Here is a 19,910-nt window from a genome sequence, read left to right as displayed (position 1 = left end):
ATGATAGAAGACATATCTGTTTTCCTAATCTGTTTGTATCAGGTGGTCTCATTTTATTATAGACCTTAAACCAGAAAACTGCTGCACCCACAAGGAATGATTAGAATAGCAAAGACCATTCCATAATATTTGAAGTGTTACAGGTGAAAGTGAAGAAGATGCAGAGGAGAGGGGTGGACTTCAGACTGCTGGTGCTGCTCCTGGGGCCAGGGGTGGCGCACATGGGAGACTGTTCACTTTGTGTTTTTAAGTTAGAAGGGCTGCAAAGACATCATTACACGTGCATGTAAATTTCTTCACAAATCAAAAACAGGAACAGTCTCCTTACAGTCACCTCCATCCTTCAAAAAGCTGAAAACTGTTTTAAGCAAGTCACAAATAACCAGTGTAGCAACAAAGACTAGAAATGACAGATCTCTCAGGAAAACAGCCAACCAAAGCCAAGCCAACACACTGACTAACTAGAAGTTCTATTACAACATGATTGCTTGTTACTTTAACTTTTTAAAAAGTTTCAAAATGATTTTTAAAGCCAGACACCTAGAAAAAGATCAATGAGCAGAGCAAATAAGTTACTACAGGAGTCCTGCCACATATTCTCTTGCCCAGGAACAAAAAAGACTACAAAACCCAAAAGAAACTCAGCTGCAATGTGACTTGGGATGGCAAGGCAAAGCACAACCTCATTTACCAAAATCCCCAGCAGTGCTGCTGTTTCAAAAGTTCCTTACTTTTGGAATCAGAACAAAACAACAGAGGCGGTCCATTGACGATCTAGATAATAGTCTCAGCAGACAAGTTGCCAGTGTCGAGAAACAAGTCCAGAATGGTTTTTAAGAAAGCCATGATCTTGTTTCATTTTTTTCCTTCAGCTGCCAAAATAAGAAATACCTCACTTCCCCACTCAATCTCCCTCCCCACTGTCTAGAGAGCACTATTTAACAACAAGAACAACAAAATCACTTACAGTGTACACACAACTTCGTGATACTGAGAATAAGTCACAAGGTCAGAAAATAAGCCAAGAATCTACCCCCATCCCAGAAGGAGCAACAACTCTACCCTGGGTCTAAGACTCTGAATGAACACCTAAAATTAGAAAGGGTGGGGCCCAAAGGGATCCTTTCTGGCTAATGCTGTCTAAAGCAGGCCCTGTGCCAGCATTTCCAGTTACAGTCATAAATACGTGGGGTTTCCAGAAGTTAAGAAACTGCCCCCAAAATGTTCACCTCAAGTCATCTGGAGGAGACAGCTAACAACTGGTTGAAACAAGTAGTTAAAAACTACTAATAAAAAAATGCTTAAATTCTCCAATGAGATGGTACTTAATAAATTTTAAACTTCTAATAAGACCAACATTAAATTTTACCAAGCAGTAGGCTGAGGTGTAGCTCAGTGGAAGAGTGCTTGCCTAGCATGCGGGAGGCCCTGGATTCAATCCCTAACTCTGCAAAAACTAAAGTAAAATTCATCAAGCACTACTCACTTGACAATAAAACTTTAGTCAATTGCTCATTTAACACTTAAATGTGACTCATTTAAGCCTGAAAAGAAAATGTATAGCAGTGGTTCTCAAGGAGACAATCCTGTCCACTCAGGGGAACATCTGCCAATGCCTGAAGATATTCTTTGGTTGTCACTATCTCTGTGTAAAGGGGCCAGAGACACCAGGATAAACCTTGTAGTTATGAATGGGGAAAATAATAATAATAAATAAAGCTTACTTACAGTAATTCAAAGAACAAACAAAGCTTTAGCTATTGCTATTTATAAAGTTCACGGCAGCCTTCAGGGAATCATGGCTATTTGGAGCCACTGCTTCTGCATAAACTGTGAATGGGTTGCTTACCCGTACTTTGTCCTGAGGATTACATCCTTAAATGAAAACGTCAGTCTCTTCCTTTAAATGTCCATGAGGACTGTTTCCACCAGATAAATTAAAGACTCACTCAAGAGATCAAAATGCTTTATTAAAAGTCTTCTTAGAGCCAGGCACAGTGGCTCAGCATTGTAATCTCAGCAGCTCAGGAGGGTGAGACAGGAGGATGAGAGTTCAAAGCCTGCCTCAGGAAAACTAAGGTCCTAAGGAACTCAGTGAGACCCTGTCTTTAAAAAAATACAAAATAGGGCTGAGGATGTGGCTCAGTAGTTGAGTTCCCCTGAATTCAATCCCCAGTACCCTCCCCACCAAAAAGGAATCTTAGAGAAGAACAATATTTTATACATAGTAAAATGAAGTTGAAAAGTTTGAAATACAAAGATCCTTCAGTCCTGGCTGGAAACGCTTTTGCCTGTGAAGCCTGTGCTGTCGCTCCTGCCTCCCACACAGCCAGGTCATTTCTGTCCTGTTTGAAGGGCTTTATCCACCAGCTCAGGAAAGCTTCCTCTCAGTCCTATGTTTATGGAGCATACATGAGCACCACAACACAAAAAGGGGAGAAACGATGGAGTTGTAGGTGTTTCCTTGAAAAGACTCCTTAATTCCAAAACTGTCCTCCCACTACCCAGACAAATACCGTCTCACCTTAGGTGGCAGCTATCACTTCACAAGTGTCAAGAACTTTCTGTAGGTTATAAGGAAGGGGGACATTGGCCTGTGATCCCTATGAAAGCCACCCCTCCCTGTTTTAAATTACACATGAAGTGGCCGGCAAGATGGCACACACCTGTAATCCCAGCTGCTAGGGAGGCTGAGGCAGGAGGATCGCAAATTCAAAACCAGCCTCAGCAATGGTGAGGTGCTAAGCAACTAAGTGAGACCCTGACGCTAATAAAATACAAAATAGGGCTTGGGATGTGGCTCAGTGGTCGAGTGCCCCTGAGTTCAATCCCCAGTACCCAAAATATAAAAATTAAAAAATAAATTACACATGATATGCTTAAAAGGCACCAGAAGCCTCACTTAGCAGAAATCCACAATCACTAGAACATATTGAGCACAAAGTCCTAGTGATTCAATACAGAAGAAGGCAGAGTAGATCCATTTAGAAACAGTTTTTATAAAACTATCTGCAATAGTGCTTAGTCTTACTGTCAAGTAACAAACTATAAAATCTTCATAGTATAACTAATTAAGCATTTCCATTAACCAGTTTTAACTGAATTAACATGACTTATAATGTTGTTGCTCCACTTTTATGTAATCAACATGTCATTCTCCTTTGTAATAAGTGATTTTTTTAAAAAAAATAGAGAAAGAAAAGGAACAAAAAAAGAAGGTATCTCAATTCTGGGCAAACTTCCTTTTAAGATTACCACAAACATTTCACCCGCTGCAAGTCCTTCAGTAAATCTCATGTAACATGAGACACAGATACAAAGGAGCGCTCCAGTTCTTTACCATGATGAAACATCAACAGGCTGGGGTGTAACTCAGAAGTGCCTGCCTGGCATGCACAGTTGACTCTCTGGACTCCAGCCCCAGTATGGGAGAGGATGAGAGCATTAATAATACCAATTGCAATTTTAGAACAAATTCATTCAATATTCAACAAAAATTTATTAACCATCTACTACATGTGAATCCATAAATGGCAAAGTGAACATTCCCAAGTGCTGAAAAGAACCTATTTACAACTTTCTTGTAAAACAAAGAAATGCTTTCTCAATATCAACACAAATGGAATGTCTCACAAATCTGTGTGTCATCCTTGTACAGGGCCAGTTAATCTCAGTATCACTCCAATTTTAGTATCTGTTGTGGAAGCAAGCACTACTTGTTAAACTTTCTATCAAAGACACAAGAAGAGATCTTTAAAGAACCAAGTATAAATTCATTATTCTTTTTAGTGGTTTTTTATGTTTTGGGGGGGGGGGGGTGCTGGGGATTGAACCCAGGGCTTTGTGCATGCAAGGCAAGCACTCTACTGACTGAGCTATATTCCCAATGCCTTTAGTTTTTGAGAGACTCGATCCCCAGAGAAATTTGGTCACTTTTCCTACAATATAAAATCCTTTTCAAAACCCTTGAAATACACCTAAAATGCCTAATCATTCCATACATCCAAGAGTTACTTCCAAGATCATTTTCAGACCCATTTTTCTAACCACAATGTGACTATATAGGTTTTCTGTAAGTAAGCTCACTCCCCTCCACTGCTTCCCTCTATCCCACCCACCTCCCCAAGAAATATTCTTTCGCTCCAAACATTATCCAAACATCTACAGTGAGTACAGCCACAAGTATAAATACATGGCAGCCACTATCATCCTACATAATCATTTTCAAAATGACAGCTTTAAGGTCAATGTCAAGCACATGAAATTACAAAATAATAAAAAGTTATTTAAAAGAAATATGGCCAAACTACTAAAAAAAAAAAAAAGGGGGGGGGGGACCACTATGTACTTGATGCTCAAGAGAAAGACACAGGAGAATTATTCCTGAGGAGTGACTCTCACTTGGAAGACAATAAAATTAGCTGAAAATAATGACTTGGAAACAACCCAGACTGTTTAAGATGTCTGCCTTCAGTATAAGTGACTGAATGTGGCCCCTGTCTCACACTTGGCCCAATGCCAAGTAGGCAAAGGAAGATTTTCTTTCCATACAAATGTGACTGTTGGGTGGTCTGTTTAAAGAAACACTAAAAGAGAATGCATTATTAATTGTTCACCCTAGAAAAACCATAACACAATACTCAAGTTAAAAAAATTTACCTCTAGAGTCTAACAAGCCATAAACCTTATTTTTCATTTCTAGCCCTAAAACCTTATCAAGCTCCCCTCACCCTCTTCCCAATAAGTCATTCTTAAAAGTAACTAAATTCAAACACATTAATTTTGTAGATACAATCTTTTTAAAACTTTTTAATTTTTTTTAAACTTTATTGTTTTATGTGGTGCTGAGTATTAAACCAGTGCCTCACATGTGCTAGGCAAGCACTTTACCACTGAGCCACAACCCCAGCCCTGTAAATACAGTTTTTATTTTTAAAATTATGAAAAACACAGGAAAATGTTTTCTTTTCTTTTTTTTTTTTTTTTACAGGAAAATGTTTTCAACCAGCCAAAATGAATACCTATCCCTTCAGAAAAGAAACATTTTATCTGTAACCATGTGCCATTTACCTAGAAACATGAGTGTACTGACCAACATCTTCATACAAAACTGACTCAGTTTCTCAGAAACCAGACTTGCTGCTGAACGGTAACCAACAATGTTAAAGCAGTACAAACCTGTAGTTGTGGCTCTCAGTGCACACCCAACTCAGATGGTAATTTTATGTCCAGCTCTTGGCGATCCACTTCCCTATGCCTCAGTTTCCCAGATAGCTTTGTAATAGGATATTTGACAAAGCCTCACTTAAAGCAATCAGAGAGCAAACATACTGAAGGAATCCTGAGACCTGGTAATACAATTTTTTGTATAGCATTATACAAATTCAGTGTGATGAGCGTAAATTCAGTCACTGAACTTTGTACAGTTTCTCTAATTTCCTTGTATTTAGTTCCCTCATTCCCCCAAGTAGGTTAACTTGTCTATGAATACTATCTCAAAGACAGTTTGGTGATGTGCTTTCAGTTCTTAGAGGCAAAGTGCTAACAAACACAAGCAGTGTTAACACATGCAGTGTGTTCTGCAGTACCCTGACTAGAGACTGCAAAATCCTGAACACTCTCTTTCAATAAAACTCTTTTTTTGTCTGGATGATCACAAGCTGCCAGTGGTAAATGGAGCTTGCTTTATAACCCTATCTCACAACAGAAAACAATGTTGAATTAGTTCCACAAGTTTGAAAACCAAATTTAACCTAAACATCCTGAGAAATCAAAGGCTTTTTAAAAGAAAGCAAACCACAAAAGCTTCTATGGTCAAGATGCTGATTGAAGGAGTTATGTTTAATGACAACTTCAGTGGTCCCTTCTCAGTCTGGTAGGTAAGTTTAAAATATATGGCAAGGCTGGCTGGAGGGTTTTACATTCTTGCCAACAATTTTTCCTGCATTACTTTCTAATTAAATCAAAAAATTTAAAAAAAAAAAGAAATTAAAACTACATAAAGTGTCTTCTGTTTCTCTAATATTATAGTCAGAAATTTCTAAAAAATAATTTTCCACACAGGCTAATGAAGATCTTATTCCAAAGCATCACCAACAAAAGACAAGCCTGAAATTATAAAGTCAAATTATGTGTACCTTAAAGAGGGCGTTCCAGGAACAATGTTGTTTTTTGCTCAGTTCTGAGAGGTTATGTGGTTAGGAAACTCCTGGAAAATAAGAAACAATAATTTACCAGGGGACATCTTTTTTTCTGAAAGTGAAGACACATATTGCTTGAGTTTGGGGAAAACCTAAAATTTACAAGCAAGAAAATTTCTGAAAGCATGATGTCATGGTCTGCAGCACATGGCAGACTCCACAAAAGACACAATGCCTGAGAAGAGGGTGAAGAGCGCCTCACAGGGACACGAACAGGGGAGACAGAACTCTCCCTTTTCAGTCTCAATTACTTCCTGATGAGAATGCCCTGGCTACCTCACGGTTTGATTTTTGTTTGTTTGTTTTTTTAAAGAAATTGGATATCATATACGATCCAATCACACAAGCCTGATTTTCAAACTTGTGAGGGCCCCCCCAATAACTATCAGCTAAATATTTCATTTAATCGTGTCCTTGCCATATGTTTGACAATACAAATGCATTCATGTGGAAAAATTACCAAAAGGCATTGTGCACATAAGCAATATTACATTAAATTGCAAAACACAAGAAAAGCATTATCTTTAGTAAGTACAAATCACAATCAATTTTTTAGAACTGGATATGAAATGACAAAATTTAATTTTCAAACTCTCAGATCTGATTTATCTAAAGGTTCCCCCTCCCCTTTAAATGGCAATAGTCCATAACTAATAGAATTCCGGACGTGAGCTGCTTTGTGCATTTTTATCACAGAAAGCGTTTTTGCTCATTTTGGTTTCTCACTGTCACTCCGGCTTAACAGACAATAAAAAGTTGATGCTCACTGTCTAAATTATTTCAGAAATAAAATCATGAGCTCTCATCTGTTCTCCAGTATCTTAATAACTTAGATTCTTTTTATTGTAAACAGTATACAGGATGAGCATCCCTAATCAAAATATCTAAAATGTCCTCAAAAAGTTTCAGATTTAAGAGCATTTCAGATTAGAAAGCTCAATCTGTAAGTCTATGAATAAGTTCCTAAAATCTGAAAAATTCTGAAATCTGAAAACATTTCTTCTCCCAAGCATGTCAGACAAGGTATATCCAACCTGTACTAACAATTTTCCAATCTAGACCTCACAGTTGTTCCATAACCTTTCTTATCCAAAACTGACATGAAGAGAACCAAAAAGAGTCTTCGAGCCCAAACAAATACCTAAGACCACAAAACACAGTGAACGCAGGCCTTGCTCCGCTAGGCCCAACAATTATTTTAAGTTTGCATATCTAATTTTTTAGCCAAAAGCAGAAAAAAAAATTAGAATAGAAAATGTAGTTGCTGCCAGGTGCAGTGGCACATGCCTGTAATCCCAGCGGCTCAGGGGGCTGAGGCAGGAGGATCACACTATCAAAGCTAGCCTCAGCAACTCATCAAGGCCCCATGCAACTTAGTGAGACCCTGTCTCAAAATAAGATATAAAAAGGATTGGGAGTGGGGGCTCAGTGGTAGAGTGCTTGCGTAGCACATTCAAGGCCCTGAGTTCAATCCTCATCACCACATTAAAAAATGAAGGTACTGCGTCCAACTATAACTAAAAAAATCAATATTTTAAAAAATGGGGGGATGTGGCTTGGTGGTTAAGGGGCCTTGGGTTCAATCTCTGGTACCAAAAAGAATATGTAGCTGCTAGAGTCATACACAACATAATGACAGGGAGAAGAAACAACTGTCATCAATAACAGCAAAAGAGAATAAATACAGAAAGTCTACGACCATTTGAATCTCAAACATCTTTCCCCATAGCAGAGACTATGCTTCCGTGAGCAAACCCATTTTTAGAAATCTCCCAATCAACTTCAAAAGAAAATACAAACCACCATGATTATTAATAAAATACCTATGTAGCACTTACTCGAAGCAATGGCAGAGGTAAGAAAGACTACAGGGAAAGTCCAGTTCCCTTAGTTCCCATTCAAGAAGGCATACGAGAATGCAAGAGAGTGAATTAATTCACTGCTTTATTCACATCAACACCTGCTGTTTGCAGGCTCTACTCTAGGCTCTGGACAAAGACATGTGCACAAATAAGACACAGTCCCTATCCTCGTGGAATTTGTATAAATAAAACCTTGAACCAATACAAATTTTTAAAATAAGTAATCCCACTAGCATTCTAATTAGTAACAAATACTTTATAATACATATCACCTCATCACTGAAAAAGACACCTAACACCATAAAAGCTCCCTGGCTGTGAACAGTAAGTTTAGGAGAAGAGAGAGCCGGCTGGCACACACTGCGGGGCATGATGGAAGATGCCTGACAGGGATCTGAGTTGGCTCCCAACTCCACCACTCAGCTGAATATACCTCAGCAAGTTAGATGTAGGCTCAACTTTTTAATATACAAAATGGAGCTACCACCATCAATTTCATAAGATTACTAAAGTAGTAATCACATGATTCCTGGGTGGATTAACTGGTAATGTAGGTGAGATGCAACTATGATATACCACACTAAAGTGAGCTGTTACACATTACTTTATTAAGTTACACCATAACTGATATAAAATGTTACTAGTAAAGCACATTAAAGTACTCTATTAAGAAAAAATGTAGCAAATTTTAGAAAGGATCTCATACAAAAATATTATTTTACTTTACTCTTTTTTATGGTTAGTGCTTAAATAAATTCTCAACAGAGAAATCACTAATCTAGCAGTAGTCACAGCTAAACATTACAGACTATACAGGTTTACCCTACTAGAAACCAAAAGGACACTTTATTTACCTATCTCTATTTGATTGTCATCTAGGTAAAGGGTCAGAGAGCCTCAATGAGCAGGTTGGATAAATTGCACAACAAAGAATGTAAGCTTCCAAGCATAAGCAAACTTATCATTGCATATAAATTATCCTCTTTGGGACAGCCGACTGCCTAGCATTCTGCATAAGATCACAATGGCATCAATAGACAATGGTCCTGTTTATATCAGGGTGGAATCTTCAAAAGTAGAAAACTCATGCCTTAATTAATTTTAATCTATAGAAAGCAGGACTTTGGAAAAAGGAAAGATGTGAGAGAATGACACAAGACCCAGGGAGGTCTTAAAACTCATCCCTGAGTGAAGCCAATATTCTAACAACCTAAGCAGTATTATCTGTTTGCTTCATGACCAGGAAAGACACATTTCCAACACCTTTTTATGATTGAGACACATTTAGCTTCAATTGTGGTTAAACATAGAATGGAATCTCATATACCATCTCCTAAAAGCACAAACCCAAAGGTAGATTTAATTTCACTGACCCAGATTTTCAAGAGTAGCCCTGAGGGACAACTGCCTGGTGAAGAACCAGAGGGACTGCTGGTTCAGGAGACCATCGCTTCAAAGAAAGTAAAAGAGAGACTGTTTAGGAAACAATTCAATACTAAACAGCACGTTGCCTTAAGCATCATTAGCTTAAGAAACAGCTGGGAAGTAAAGAGGGCAGCAAACACCTATCCTACAAAGTTAACTGGAAACTTAGTTAACTCTTTTCCAATAAAGCAAAGTATGATAATTCAAAAGAAACTTATTTCCTTAGCAGCAACCTTGACTACAGTCAATAATAATTTTCAACTAATTTCAATGATGAGTTATAATAATTCAGGAGACAGCGTCCTTCAACCAAAGTTATTAAATATCCTCCCTCCCCATATACCTCTAACCCCTTCCACACACAAACCTGTGAATCAGCTTTAAAGTTTTATCTTAAAATTTTCACACAAACAAAAGGGCCGATTTAAAACATTGAGTATTACCTAAGCAGACCTTCTTTCAAATTGATCTAAGGTTCCAATGAACAAAGTTCATTCTGGGAGGAAAAAAAAACTTTATCCCAGGGCAGCCAGGGTTGCACTGGTGACAAGCAGAATCGATTATCCTAGACAAAAGCAGCCAAGCAAGATCAGAGAGGTAGCACAATTAGAGAGGTCCTCGCACAGCTGCACAGAAAGGGCACTGGCTTTGGAGCTCAACCAACCTGTGCTCTCGCACTAACACCTGGTGGCGCAGGACCCTGCCCAGTGACTTGGCCACTCAAGGGCCTCAGTATCTTCATTCTGCAAAGATGCTTGCAGAGTATTAGAAATACAACATAACGGGTCTACTTCAATCCTTAGTACAAAAGAAGGCTCGATGAAATGCAGCTTTTATATTAGATAAATTCAACTTGATCTTTTAGATTCCTTTTCTGCATGGAATAACCCTCACCCTGTAATTCTAATTCTAACCTGGCACATGGTAAGAGCTCAATAAACAGTAGCAAATATTACCCATCAAATTCACATATGTTGTTCTCAATCACATGAACATCCATAATATAAATTATAGCTACATACTACTTGTAAAAAAAAATTTTATATTGGAACAGAGAACATGCTAACTAAAATCAACCCACTCAATGGGTGACCAATCCCACAGCTCATCAAATACAGAGGCAACCTAGTGAGGGCTTAGTCCTTCACAGTCACTTTCATTTAGGGGCAAGACCCCAGGGGCCTTAAATAGATTTCATAGCCTTTATAGTCTGGCCTACGTGACAAAAAAACTTCTATTGTCATATAACAAAATGGCCAGTTTTGCTTCCATTACTGTTATAACCCCACAGTTATTCATACTTCTTTCCCAAATTAGATCTTCGATTAAACAGAAGCCAGGTGGGTTACAGACTTAATATTTAGAAGTCTAATTTTTAATCAAAAGCAAATACTTTCTTGGGTAGATTTTTCCACTTTTGTTTTCAGTTAATACACTTTGAGGGAGTCCCTTAACTATTGCACTTAACAAAAAAGTTGAACTTTACATTTAATCCCAGAAAATAGGTTATCGACAGAGATTTGGTTTCTACCTCCGATAACCTGGTGACATTACTTTTACATCAATCTGATTCACTACTAAGGAATGTAAATACTCAAAAAATGTTATTTCCTATTTAGCTCTTTTTAAAATAATAGTTTTCTTTACAGTAAATTTTTAATTCAGAGCATTAAGTTGTTGACAAGAAAGATAACCAAGCCATCCACCCAGTGGCATTTGATAAGATCAACAGAGCTATATATTTGTAATCCTATTATCTCTTTAGTAGGTGAGAACAAAGGATTTGGTCAACAAGACTTAAGCTTTGTAATATTTTATTTATAGATGAGTATCTTACTACAAAAGTTCAATAAACAATTTGCTTTAAAAGCAGAAAGTTCTAGAGTTAAAGCAAAACTGGAAATAAAAATCAACAAATCTCTTGGCTTTTAGAGTAACTTATAGAGCTATCTTAATTTAAAATTAAGTTGAATAGCTAGATAAGTAGCTCAGTGGTAGCACCACAAAAAAATAAAATGACATCAGGGTTGGGGATATAGCTCAGCTTGCAGAGCACTTGCCTTGCATGGTTCAATCCCTAGCACCACAAAAAAAAATAAGAATAAATATAATATGACAACAAAAACTGTAATAAATATTCATGCTGAAGTATTTCATGTGCTGTCACAATTTACTTTGAAATGTATCCAAAAAAAAACCGGGCTGGGGCTGGGGCTGGGAAATAGAGCGCTCACCAAGATGTGCAAGGCCCTGAGTTCGATCCTCAGCACCACATAAACTTTCGTATATGTTTGAAATTTTTCATAATAAAATCTTGGGGGGGAAATACAGCAACAAACATGTCTTCTTATGACCCAATCTCTAACTTATATTTTCTGAAATAGTATAAATGCTAGTTTTGATTCTGATAAAGTTTTTATTAAAAAAAAAAAAGTTCACATAGGAAATGATTTCAGAAGCATTCCAACCACAAAGATCTCTACCAGAAATCAATTTAAACAACTTATTTTAGATCAAGTGTCAAACAAATCTGTAATAAAATTTCTGTAAACATTTTTAAAGTCTCTAAAACTCCAATCTAAAACAAAAGAAAGCAAATCCAAAAGCTCTCATCTGAGAAGGAAGAATTTATATATCCTCAAATTGAGCAATTTTGTTTCACCAAGTATCACAACAAATAAGACCATCTAGTTTAGAGGCTCATAAAAATAAACCCTCTAGGACTAGAACATCCCTCAAAGATACATTTTTCATGTGACTTTGGTCTTCCAACTGGTGAATTTCACTCTTATCCTCCCAGTAAAGGGCCTCAAAGAAAGCTGCCTTCAAACTGGATTCCTGTTGTGCCACCTGTGTTAAAAATCCACCTGTAGGGACTGGGGTTGTGGCTCAGTGACCAGAGTGCTTGCCTAGCATGTGTGAGGCACTGGGTTTGATTCTCAGCACCACATATAAATAAATAAAATAAAGGTTAAAAAAAAAAAAAAAATACACACTGTCTTATTAGGGACAACTCCGGATGAAGAAGCAGTTTTGTTTTGTGATTATACCCGGAATAACTGATGGTTCCTTCAAAAATGAGGGAAAACGTTCCATGAGTCATGTTCACTTCTAAACTTAAAATAATTTGTATATAAATGGGCTTTCTGGCTGAATCTTAAAAAGAGAGCAATTTATTCTGAAGACACTATATTTATGGTAACAATTCCAAACACTTAAAAACTTTTACTTCAAGTCTTAGCTTAAACAAGTTTTTAAAATGTTCATGTCCTTTCTGGATATTAAATTTGGGCTTTTTTCCTAAATTAATTTTAAGAGTCATATCCCTCCCCACCTCCCAGGTTGTAATAACTAAAACATAATGTATAACATTTCCACTGTAACTGATCAAGCTCAAAAGTAAATCTACAGAGCTGAAATAACAATGTTACAGGTCTAAATGCTAGAAACTTTTAATGACTAGAAATTTAAAAATTAAGTAACAATGGCAAACATTTATAGTATTCCTGTTAATTACTACCATTCTAAAAGGTATTTCTTCTCAGACAAGAAAGAAAATATGAACACCTATGCTTGTGATTTCATACTATTGACAAAAATTAAGGTTTCATTTATACTTAGTAAATTTGTTGTTTGTAAATTATACAGATGGGGAATCTTTGGGAAAAAGTTCTACAACAAAAAAAATTTTTAAATCAACTATTCTTTGCTAAACACTTAATCTAAGGTAAAAGCAATATATTTACACAACTACTACAAAGAAACTGCAAGTTTTCATTATGAATTATTAATTGTAATTTAACTATGACCCAAAGGACTTTTTAAAGTGGCTTAACACATAGGTCTCCACCAAAACAAAATTAGGGGAATCTATTTCTGATTGCTTTTCAACTGGTCATACACAGCTCAAGAAGTGTTGCTTTTGTGCACAAATAAGCAAGATCAAATTCTGGATGACTGAAGAGAGAAAAGCACTGAATCAAGAGCCAACTCAACTACACAACGCCCCCCCCCCCAAAGTAATTACATATAAACTGAGATGAGAATTCCAGCAAAATAAATAAATAAACACCACCAGAATACTAATTTTTGTAAAAGGTTAACAGCCTGGAGCAATTTGGAAAAAATCAAAATCATTAATATTGTAACATGGTATTTAGGATGTTTCAAAATAATCCAGTTTACGGGAAGGAGCACAACAGGAAATAAGACTCATTAGCTATGAGTTAATAATTGTCAAGTTGAGTGACCAATACATAAGGTCCTCCATACTATTTGACTTTTGTATATTTTCCATAATAAAAAAGTTTTGAAAAAACTTTTATGTTATATAGTGTATCAACACCAGTTCCCTGGCACCACTATAATTCGTAAATATGGCAGAAGGTAGGCTTCCCATTGTCTGTTTAAGTGTTTAAGTTTTTCAAACAAAGGAGAAGCATCACATGGATGTACTCTCAGCCAGTCACAGGCTAAGGCAAGACCATGGCAAGCTCAAAGCCAGCTTGGTCAATTTAGCAGGACTCTGTCTCAGAATAAAATGGGGGGGGAAAAAAAGGTTATAGATATTAGTTCTGCACCACTGGGTACAATCCCCAGTAATAAGATGGGGGCCGGGGGAGTCATTTAAACAAAGATTTTAGACTAGAAAAATGATTTTAAACTAGAAACTATTTCCTGACTCTATCAGAAAATTCTAGGAAAGTGTCAAAAAAAAGGATTATAGATAAGTGGTAGAGCACTTGCCTAGCATGTGAGAGGCACTGCATATAAATAAATAAATAAAAATAAAGGTCCATCAATAACTTAAAAAGAAAAAAAAAAAAAAAGAGGACACAGCATCATTGAGAGATGGCTGTAAAAACCAGTCTGAGTTCACTAAGGAAATTTACTGTCTAAAAGGGTCCTAAGGTATAGGAGAATCACTCTCAACAATGCACACAGTTACATTCTGGTAAACCTTAACATCTACCAGTTGCGTTTCCTCAAAGATGGGTATACCTATGCAACTCTATGCAATTAATATCCCACCTGTCACTGTGATGACCAAACTCCTCTCTCTGCACTCCAGCTGAATTTTTAGTTTTTACTTCAACAAGCAGCAATGTAATCTACATTTGGTAAGCACACGATTCTTCAAAGATCAAAATCAAACAAAACTTCGTCTAAGTCTTTTTCCTCCATCCTATCAACAATTAAAGCTATAAGCAGAAGGGAAGAGTGGCCTTAGGAAGGTCCCCAATATCAGTGGCAGAGCAAACTGAAACGCGCATCTCGGAAGGAACAGAAGAAAACTTCCACACAAGCAATACTGCAACAGGGAGAAGGGGCCAGGGTTTCAAAGGGAAGTCTGCATGCAGGAACGGAGGAGGAATCAAAGCCAAGTCGTGGCTTATAAAGTGAGAAATCAGGTAGTGCGTGAAAGGACATTTTTCTAACATGGTACACTCCCCTCCAGAGCCTGACACACAGCGAGTGCTTCAGAAAGGTCTGCTGAACTCAAGGGAAGCTTCTGCCAGCAACTTTCCCAGAAATGGAATGACAACGAGAAGCTGGCTGATGGCAGAAACGGGGACAGGTCGCTCATACTGCGGGAGCCGAATACCTGCAGTTGGTCAAACAGAGACGATGGAAATAGCAGCATCTACCTTTTACAGCCCGCCTGCTACGGAGCGTCCCGGTGGAGCCGGAGCCCTTTCGGCTGCGAGCACAACACAAAGCCGGCGCGGGCGGCGGGAGAGCGCGTTCCTGCCCCAGGAGCCCACCGCGCAGGTAGGTCCGCTTCCGTCCGCGCGGCCCCCGCCGCACACCTCCGTATCGCTCGCAAACCCCGCGGGCAGTTTGCCGGGACGCGCAGGGGTCTGGCGCTCCGATAAGCGCTCCACACGCCCCACGTCGCTGGACCCAACAGCCTGAAGAGGCAGCCGCGGCGCTAGCCCTCTTCCGACGCGGCACAAAGAGTTCTCGGTGGCCGCATCTGCACCCCGCTGGACACCTGGAGCGCGCACCCACCGCGCCGCCGCCCCGGGCCGGGAGGTCTGCGCGGCGGGGACCCCGCCCGGAGCAACTTCGCCGCGGCGCGCGGGCCGAGGGGGCCGAGGCGGCCGCGGCACCTGTTTCTAGTCCTAGCCGGAGAGGAGGAACGAGGACGCCGGGCAGGGGGCGCAGCAGGACCCGCCTCCTCCGGGAAGGCCCCGCAGGCGGGGACGCGCCTGGGGAGCCGGGCGCGCGCCCGCCGAGGCCTAGCCCACCCGCCGCCCACCGCCCCGCGGCCGCGGAGCCCGCGCGGGCCCCGCCAGGCCCGGCCCGGCCCGCCGCCTCACCTGGCTGCTGCCCCGAGCTCGTCCCCCGGCCGGCGGTCCTGGGCGGCGGCGGCGAGGGGAAGGAGGAAGGAAGAGGGAGAGGAGGAAGGGACGGAGGGAGGGAAGAGGCGGAGTGGCCGCGGAGGAGGCGGGCGCCGCCGGGCCGGGGGTCAAAGGAAGGGGGAGCCGAGAGAAACGCAGCGGCCGCCGGCGCAAACGCTGAAGAGTCGCTCGGGCGCCCGCAGCCCGGCAGGAAGTGACGGGGGAGGGGCCGGCGCACGCCCCCGGCCCCCGCCCGCCTCCATGCCCGGCCCCACCCCCCACCCTTGGCGGAGACCACAAGTCCCGGCGGGCACTGCGCGGAGCCTGCGTTCGCAAGGCACCCGGGGAGCCACGGAGGGGCGGGCCGCGAAGCCTGCTGGGAGTTGTAGTCCCGCTAGGAGTCGCGCACTGCTTGTGGGTCCCAAAGCGCGGCCCGGACCGCGGGCCTCCCCGCCCTCCCTGACGCTTCCTGCTTCCTTCCGTCCGTCAGCCCTTTTCTCCTTTCTCAGCCACTACTTTCTCCCCGCTCCCAATCCCTCTTTCCGCCTTCTATACAGTTTGTTAAACGCCTGTTATGTGTAAGGATGGTGCTGCTCGAAGAATTGAGACTGGAGAGTAGAGACAAAAATCCCTGCCCTCGTGGAGCTTCCGTTCTAGTGGGGGGAAACACGGCAAATAAAATCAGCTGCTACGTGAGACAGAAAGCGGAAGTGCCAGCTCGCTGCTGCTTTGGCCCAGCTCTAGATAACCTCGTCGTCTTTTAGCAGTTCTCTTGCCCCAGGCCGGTGGAGGGGGCGCTCCTGGAGCTCTAGGAAGACGCACGGATCGAGCGAGGTCCGGAAACAGTGAATGAGGAACTCTGCGACTCCCTAGGGCCTGTTTCTTCACTCCTAAATAAAATCGACGGCTCCGTGGCAGAGCGTGCTCGGCATGTGCAAGGCCCCGAGTTCCATCTCTTTCAATCTCTCTCAATCTATTGCTCAATCTTCCTTGCCAAATAAATGTAATTGGCTTTGTAAAATTTACAACGTGAGATACTGTGGCTGAAGCCCTCCAAAAAATCTTCTGAAGGCTGCCCAAGCCTTAGAGAACGCCTCTGCGCCTGGCCTCCTTACTTTACTTGGTGTAAAATACAATGACACTGAATTTCATGACACCCAAAACAGTCACAGGTCAGTCCCTTTAGTGCCCATCCAAGACAGTACTAAGCAAATTCAGTTAAACTGAATTTCAGTCCTCTCCTGAAAGGGATTTTTTTTTTTAACTTTCAAAATTTAACTTCCAAGCAGAATGGATCCCTTAACTCACCAGTAAAGATGCAGATACTCAAGGGTTTCCCTAAACCAAATTTGGGGTCATGGGCACAATCAGTCTCTTCGAAGGTGATTGTTTATATTGAGAGAAATGGGAAAATCCCTTGCTTTTCGTTTCTTAGTAGGAACGCTAAAAAATAAGAAAGGTAATTTATTGATTTAAAAAAAAATCAACTTCTGCTTGGGTTTTCATGAGCTTTGCATATTCCCGTTTCTTCTTAAACGTATTTCTAGGGCTGGGGATGTGGCTCAAGTGGTAGTGTGCTAGCCTAGCATGGTTGAGGCACTGGATTCGATTCTCAGCACCACATAAAAATAAAATAAAGATATTGTGTCCACCTTTAAAAAAAAAACCTAAAAAATAAATATTTTTAAAAAAAAAAAAAAAAAATATATATATATATATATATATATATATATATATATATATATATATATTTCTAGTTTATCTTGGAAGGAACACAGGATTTAGAGTAACATATTTTATAGTCACTATTTCTTATTTCCATCTTTCCAAGAAAAAGGAAAGCAGTCTGGGGTTGTAGCTCAGTGGTAGAGAACTTGCATAGCACTGTGAAGCACCAAGTTCAATCCTCAATACTACATAAAAATAAATAAGTATTGTGTCCATCTACAACTGAAAAAAAAATGATTCCTAAATTACTTGGCAGTAATCAAGAGGTCAACTGGACTTTGGAAGAGAACTTGACTCTCAGCCTTTAGGTCCAAATAGAAAAATACAAGCCTAAGAAACCCTATTATATAATTCCTTGGTTACACAAAGCCAAAATTCAGAGTAGTTCTCAAAACGGGGAGTGTTATATCTTGAGGTTGTCATGGGAGGGACTCTTTTTCTTTTTTGTTTTTAGTTTAAATTACTTGCTATCACTCTAACACATAATCATCTAGTTCTCTATCATCTCTGGACTAAGAAGGCCCATGTGGCTGTGCAGAGCATGCTGGAAAGCACTGCACCCTACAGGTGGGACGTGTCCTTTTCATTGCACCACAGTCTCTGGCCTGCCTGTGCCTCAGTGATGTTACTTTCCTGTTTCTGTTGACATTTGCATTTGCAATGCCTGCCCTTCTGTGTAAATGCACCAACCCAGGGCAGGGTTAGAACACAGAGGGCTCATTGGCCCTGGTCAGATAAGCTCATGTTTTCAGAGGTCTCAGTCCATAGACTGAGGCTGCATAGCTCTTGGCCCAAAGTGAGACAGAAGGTCATGGCAGGAGGGCAGAGGAAAGCAGCAGCTCAGAACAGGGCAATTAGGAAGCATAGAGTGCTCTCCTCACCAGGGACAAATTATAAACCCCAAAGGCAAGCCCCTAGTGACCCACCACCTCCAGCTGCTCCCCACCTGCCTACAGTTCCACCCAGTAATCCATATCTGTGTATTAACTTATTGATTAGGTTAAATATTATAATCAAATCATTTCACCTCTGAACTATCTTGAATTGTCTCACATATAAGCTTTTGGCGAACACTTCAAATCCAAACCATAACAGAGGTTCAGGGAACAAATGCTTTGGCAAAGCTCCGAAGGATAAGTAAGTGGTAACTAGGCAGAAAGGACCCAGAGAGTGTTTCTAGCGGGGCAAGGCACGCACGCCGCCCTGGGGAGGGACAGCATGTAGCCCGGGTTCTGGTTACTATTGCTCCAACCCAAATCACTCCCAAACTCTGTGGCTTAGAGGAATAGCGATCATTTTGCTTTCTCTCATAGTGCTGCAGTCCAGCTGCAGCAAAATAACCGGGGGGTGACGAACAACTTGTGTACATTGATACAGCAGGAGTGGGAGCCCTTTATTGCAGGACAGGAGCAGTATTTATACATTCCACACAGCTTATCTAATTAGCATAAACTAGATACATCAGTCAACCAATCAGGAATCTCTACACTTAATGGCTCGGTTTTGTTACTTCTCAAACCACTCCCTCTGGCATTTTGCCAGGCACCATCCAGACTTGTTTACAACTCTAACATTCCCCTGGCAAAATGCCAGGTGTTATTTTGACTTGTTTACAGACTCTAACATCATAGGTCTAGTAAGACATGAGTCTGACCAAGGCCTCAACGTGTGCTACAGTGTGAACACTGAAGCTCATGGTGGAACTCATGGTGGAAACTCCTGGTCTGAAACTCATGATGGAACTTGACTGTCGATAGGGCAGTGTTGGGAGGCGGGGCCTAGTGCAAGGCAGTCAGGTCATGGGGTGGGGCCCTCACAAATGGATTCGTGCCTTTCTCCCATGAGCAAATTTATGCAGCTTGTGGAACTGGATTTACTGAGAGAACTATTTGGTTCAAAGCAAGTCCATCCTGGTATCCTCCCTTTTCCTCATGAGCCACTGGCCCTCCCACTTTCCACCAAGCACTGAAAAAGCACCTTCCCCACCAGAGGCTGAACAGATGCTGCTACCTGATAATGGGCTTCCCAGACTGGGAGTGAGGGAAAATAAACCTCTTTTCTCTTTCTTTTGTTTTAGAGAGAGAGGAGACAGAGAGAATTTTTTAATATTTATTTTTCAGTTTTCGGTGGACTCAACATCTTTTTTTTTTTTAATGTGGTGCTGATAATCAAAGTCAGCACCCCACGCATGCCAGGTGAGTGCATTACCACCTGAGCCACATCCCCAGCCCCTTCTCTCTCTCTTTTTTTTTTAAATTTTATTTTATTTTATTGCAATACCTGAGATTAAGCCCAGGCATGCTCTACTACTAAACTACATCCCAAGCCTTTGTATTTTTTTTTTTTTTTTT

General features: G+C 40.7%; 1 protein-coding gene and 1 pseudogene across 1 annotated transcript in view; both read right to left on the bottom strand.

Annotated features, from left to right (window-relative positions):
* The window catches only part of Stau1 (staufen double-stranded RNA binding protein 1), a 54,293-nt gene extending 38,394 nt beyond the window's left edge, over positions 1-15,899 (bottom strand). Inside the window, exons 1-2 of the mRNA XM_071609004.1 lie at positions 15,811-15,899; positions 6,138-6,208 (exon numbers count right to left, since the gene is read on the bottom strand). The gene's annotated coding sequence lies outside the window, so the exon portion shown is untranslated. The remainder of the gene's footprint in view (positions 1-6,137; positions 6,209-15,810) is intronic.
* Positions 3,614-3,711, bottom strand: LOC114101479 (U6 spliceosomal RNA; annotated as a pseudogene).
* Positions 15,900-19,910: the final 4,011 nt, after the last annotated feature.

Source organism: Marmota flaviventris, chromosome 2 (assembly GCF_047511675.1).
Source record: "Marmota flaviventris isolate mMarFla1 chromosome 2, mMarFla1.hap1, whole genome shotgun sequence".
Classification (NCBI taxonomy): domain Eukaryota; kingdom Metazoa; phylum Chordata; class Mammalia; order Rodentia; family Sciuridae; genus Marmota; species Marmota flaviventris.
The sequence above is the reverse complement of the archived record's forward strand: the minus strand, read 5'-3'. Positions and strand labels throughout refer to the sequence as shown.